This window comes from Cucurbita moschata, unplaced genomic scaffold, assembly GCF_002738365.1.
Source record: "Cucurbita moschata cultivar Rifu unplaced genomic scaffold, Cmos_1.0 Cmo_Scf00015, whole genome shotgun sequence".
NCBI lineage: Eukaryota > Viridiplantae > Streptophyta > Magnoliopsida > Cucurbitales > Cucurbitaceae > Cucurbita > Cucurbita moschata.
Genome location: NW_019268531.1, coordinates 1,773,969 through 1,779,968, shown reverse-complemented (window position 1 = coordinate 1,779,968; position 6,000 = coordinate 1,773,969). Strand labels below are relative to the sequence as shown.

Below are 6,000 nucleotides of genomic sequence, written 5' to 3'. Positions count from 1 at the left end.
GTTTTTTTTTTTTTTTTTTTTGTCTGTTGTGAATGAATGGGGTGAAGGTTATTTTATTTATAATCATTTACATAACAAAGAAATATGTTAAATTACAAATAACAAGTAAATAATTAATAAATGAATACAATATAAAATATGTAATCTATGTAAGGTAAATATTATAATAAACGGTCAACTATCCTTAATTGACTGATAAGGTGAATGCAACCATTAACTTTGTTAGCATTTCATTTGGAGAATTTCCATGAAAATGACTTAAAAGAGAGGAAGAGTTATCCCAATCTCTACTTTATGTAGTATCCCAATCTCTATCAGTGGGTATTGGACGAGTTATCAAATGAAATGATTCACCTTCTCTTCTCATATTCTTTAAGATAGTATGGGACAGCCTAACTGTAACATAAATATCCAAAACTCCAAAAATAGTTAACCAAATTAATTAAAGGTAGGTATTTATAAATAACCACTTTACTTGCAAATTTAAATGTTTTTTATTTTTGGTATTATTGAGGGAAGGGTGGAGGAAGAAAAAAATAAATTAGTTAATTGGAAGAGAGTAATTATTTTATTTAAGCTAATGGCTATGTTATAGATTTTTTTTTAATAATTAAAAATCATGTTACAATATTTAATTTTGAATTTTTAAAAGTTATATTGATAGAATATTATATATCTTATGAAATATTGGAAGAAAACTTTAAAAAAAAAACTAATTAAAAAAAGATAATGAAAAAAAAAATGACATATGGATAACCCAACCTGATCCATGCATTTTTAATTGAAAATTTTTTGGGGTCGTAATTCATCTCAATAAACATGATGATAATTTAAGTCTTAGAATGTATGTGTTTGTACTTATTATTAAAAAAGAAAGTGTATCGATATACAGGATCATACAATTATGCAAGAGAGTCCTATATCTTCTATTATGGCGTAATAAATCATAGAAAACAATTCATTTTCTTTCATCAAATATTACACTCGAATATGAGTACATAAACTAATATTAAAGCATTTTATTCAAAAAATAACTAGTATAAATACTAAATAGGGCTCTCCCATTATAATAACAAATAATCACTAACAAGAGAGAGAGAGAGATATCGAAATAATGATCCACGTGAATGGAGTACATAAACTATTATAAAACCTGGCAAGGATCTAAAGATGGCATTGAAATCATTCATTTAAATATTATAATTAAAATCTCAAAATCAACTATTATTATTATTTTTTTTTTTAATCAACCATCCAATTAAATCAAAAGTAAAAATAATAAAACATTTTGATTTTAGATTGGTTTAAGAGAAACATGTGGTTTCAGGTAGTTTAGGTTCATTGTTATGTTCTTTAAACTTTCAAATTTGTTACATTCGATTTTCTTTTAAAAAAAAAAAAAAAACAATTGTTCTAAGTTTTGGTTATTGAGAATATGTGAAGAGGAGGCTGTCAATCATTTTATTCGTAAGAGAGAAACATATAGTTTCAATTTAATTAAATATACGTCGATGACAGCCAAATTCAAGAACTCTCAAGCGCGTAACAGCACTCCTTGTTCACTCGATCTTCACATGTCCTTGCTGAGCTTGTTAGAACCATGCATGCGACCCACCCACCACCAATTCCTCTGCACGACACTTCAAAAACGTTGAAAAATCCTTTTGAAATTGGCAATGATAGGCTTCTTGTACTGCCTTCGGACTCGTGTCCAATATGAAAATGTTGCCTTTGTTGCTTTCAACCCCTTCCGGAACCTAACCAATATTTATCCAAATTTCCCATATTCTTCAAGAACACAACTTTTTTCAAATTTTCAGGAATAAAAGCTTACCTGGCTTAGCCAATGGAGACTATAAGAAGAATGAACAAAGTGCAAACTTGCACGAGGGAAAAGCCTCTCCAACTCCTCCGTTCATCGCTAACATTTCCATCTCTCTCTTTGTTTCTTGATGTGTGAACATTATCCACCTTCGTTCTATGCGACTCAAAACAACATTTTATTTAAGTCTTAATTAGACATTGACAAGGGAACATTTGAAGTAGAGATATTTATTAAATTAGTGAGTATCCTCTTAGTACATATCAAGAATGGGTCGAGAACAAAGATTATTATATTCCCAATTTTCTACTCCATCCTATTTAATATAAATATAAATATTTTCAAAGAGAGATTTTCTAAATTTCACTCCAGTATCATAAAAATATTAGAGAGAAACTTTCTAAATTTGTTTAAAAGTTTGTTTAGCTATAAATCTTAATAATTATTCTCATTAACAAAATTATATGAACTTTATCTCATAAATAATTAATATAATAATTAAATTAAAGAATTAATTATATATATTATATTTAAAAAAAATAAATTTAATTAATTTATCTCACTCCTTCGAACATAAATTGCATATATTTCAATTTATTATTATTTATTCTCTATTATCTTTTTTTCTCGAGCTTTCTATAAATCATTTTGATAGGATTTATAGATAAAAAAAAAAATTAAAAAAAAAAAACAAATAATGAAAATGAAACCATAAAGCCGTCGTGTTTAATTGAAGAAACTGGATGTTTACAAATGGACCCCAACAAGGGTTAAAGCAGCCACGTATTGTATTGTTGCCGGAGAGGCCAAGAGGAAGAGGTACGGCATCAAGCTGTATTCAATTAGTGGCAAGACATGCCGGTGGTCACATTGCTTCAATCACGCAATTCAATGCTTTTCATCCTATCCATAAAAATATTGAGGAGAGAAAGCTTTGGAAACAAAGTGAACTTAACTGCATAACTTTTCAATTCTCTTTTGAGATGAGCACACTTGTCATTAGTATTTATAATCGAAAAAATACTGTCTAAATTCTTAAACTTTTTTAATTAGCAAATAAAAATTCACAATTCACCAACTATTACTAATTCAGATCCATTCCTTAGTAAACTTAGTATTCGACTAAAATTTAAATAAATTGATAAGTTGTGAAATTTGATATATTTATGTTTGAATTTATATTTAAAATTTTAATAAGGCAGAAAAAGAAGGATATATCTATGTTAATAGCGGATCGATTTTATTAGATATAAAATGTAATGATATATCTAGTTTAATGTGTGGATGCACTGAATGATATAGACATTCTTTGCGGCGCTAGAGTCGGGTGAACCAAATGGACAGCCTCCATGTGACCGATATGCGTACGGGACCGACCATTTTCATATCACAAGTTTATCTTCTTGTTACAAAAATTCAACTAAAACTTTGGATCAAGTGGTTGAAATGCTACCAATGAATAGACGTTTTTTTTTTTTTTTGTCCCTTGTGAATAAATGGTAGGACAATCAATCCCATTGAAAATATTTATTGAAATCATCATTGCACCTTTAACACAGATAAAAGTATTTATAATTATTAAGAAATATAATAAATTATAAATAATATGGAAAGAACAATACAATATACTTATATTTATAATTTGGTAAGTCGTAATATAGAGTAAATATTAGATATTTGTCTTATAATAAACTATTAAATATTTTTGTTTGTATTTGATGAGTTATTAAATGAAATGATTCACCATCTCTTCACATATTCTCAATATAATTTAATTTCATAAACATAAAGCAAGACTATAACATAAACCTCCAAAATATTATTCTACCTGGAAGCATGAATCACCTGTAACATAAATTTCAAAAAACTCCAAAAATAGTTAACCAAATTACTTGAAAATTTACAAATTTAAATGTTTTTTATTTTTGGTATTATTGGGGGAAGGGTGGAGGAAGAAAAAATAAACTACGACACAGAATGATTGTATTGAAATTTCAAGGATCAATTGGAACTTGTACGACACAGAATTCCACTCATCCTCAACAAGTTCCATAGACAGTGCTCATTTGATTGCCAAAAATGAGAATAAGATAAGGCAGCTTTACTCTATATGCTTATCTTATCTTCACCGGTGTTCCCCGCTCTTTTTATGGCAGGCTTTTCCCTCGTTCAAGCTTGCATTTTGTTTTTTCTTCCTACAGCATCCATTGGCTCTCCCAGGTAATTAATTATAAAGCTTACAAGATTCACAAGATCTCGTGGTTTTGTTTTGGGCTTCTCAAAAGGCCTCCTACCAATGGAGATAATATTTCTTACTTATAAATTCACGATCTTCCACTAAATTAATCCATATGGGGCTCACTCCCAATAATCCTCAACAATCTTCTCCTCGAACAAAATACACTATAAGCCTCCCCTGAAGCTTATGGAGCTCTCGAACAGCCTCTCCTTAATTGAGACTCGACTCCTTTCTCTGGAACCCTCGAACGAAGGGGTTATGGGCCCACCACGCGTCCACTGCGCCATCTGATATCTCCATTGGTATGAGGCATTTTGGGGAAGCCCAAAGCGGAACCCTCGAACAAAGGGGTTATGGGCCCACCATGCGTCCACTGCACCATCTGATATCTCCATTGGTATAAGGTCTTTTGGGGAAGCCCAAAGCAAAGCCACGAGAGCTTATGCTCAAAGTGGACAATATCATACCATTGTAGAAAGTTGTGATCCCTAACATTGTAGAGAGTTATAGAGAGTTGTAGAGAGTTGTGATCCCTAACAGATTCATCCTATTAGATTCATCTTTGTTAGGTCCCGGAGGGCCTTGAATGCAACAAAGGCAATATTTTCGCATCTCATAGAAGCCCCAACCAAGCACTAGAAGCCTACCAAAAGCAACACCAAAAGGATTTTTCAACGTTCTTGAAATGCCGGGGTGAGGAATTGGTGGTTGGTGGGCGCATGGTCCTAATTAGTACAGTGAGAATAAGCGATGATCGAAGAATGAGCGAGGAGCGGTGCTATACTTGGGAGCTCTTAAACTTGGCTCTCAATAGCATGGTGGCATAGGTAGACAACGCTTTCACTCACCTCTCATCTCTAAGCCTCCTAAATTGTTCACTTTTTGTTATACGCAGGGAGTTATTGAAGAGGAGAAGGTTAACTCCTTCAATCTTCCAGTGTTAACGCCATCTTTGTCCGAAGTAAAAGGCATAGTGGCAAGTGAAGGAAGCTTTAGCATTGATCGTTTTGAGGTTTCAAAAATTAATTGGAACGTCTTTGATGATTCTTGCAGCAATATTGTTATTAATAAAGAGTGTAATTATGCCAAATGCATTAGATCTGTGGTTGAGTCTCTTTTTGTTCGGCACTTTGGACAAGATATTATTGATGAACTCTTCAATAGATATGAAGAAATTATGAAAGATTACATGTTGAAGGAAGAGATTGGGAATATCAATCTTACCATGTCTCTCACCAACCAAGCTAAAATAAGAGGAGAGGAGTGGCCATCAAAATTGTTTACCTAAGTTCCATCTATCTCTTTTTTATATCTCTTTTTTACTCGAGTATCAGATGGTTCAATTAAATTTGGTTCGTTTTTATCTTAATATTATATATTATAATTAGATTTTTTAGTTGCTTAGAAAGGAATATCTAAATTTCGGAGATTTATGTTATAGTGGTGATTGGAATTATATTGAGAATATTTGAGGAGACTTGAGAATCATTTCATTTGATAACTCGTGGATTACAGACCATAGAAATAAAGTAGAGATTGGGATAGTAAATGGACGTGTTTGCCCTTCTACTCATTTTCATGGAAATTCTGGAAATTACCTGAACAATTTCAAAAGGCATGTCAGGTTGTTGTTAAGATTGCACAACAACGCATACACTCGAGTACACACTCAATCTAGATGAACATAAAAATAGGAGAGAGAAATGCAAGAAGAATATTGGCTATGAACACAAAAACAGGAGAAAGAAAATGCAAGGAAAATATTGACCGAAAGATTTGTATTGATGACCCCAAGTAAATAGAGAGAATACATAAAATACATTAGGAAGTATATATATTATCTTCGCTTACTATATATAACTTTACCAACTAGATATAACTATCGATGTAGCTTTTTATTATACATGACAGTTTAATTTATATGTCTTGAAATAAAAGA

General features: G+C 31.3%; 1 pseudogene; it reads left to right on the top strand.

Annotated features, from left to right (window-relative positions):
• LOC111453462 overlaps positions 1 to 5,349 on the top strand; it is an 8,725-nt pseudogene extending 3,376 nt beyond the window's left edge.
• The last annotated feature ends 651 nt before the right edge of the window (positions 5,350 to 6,000 follow it).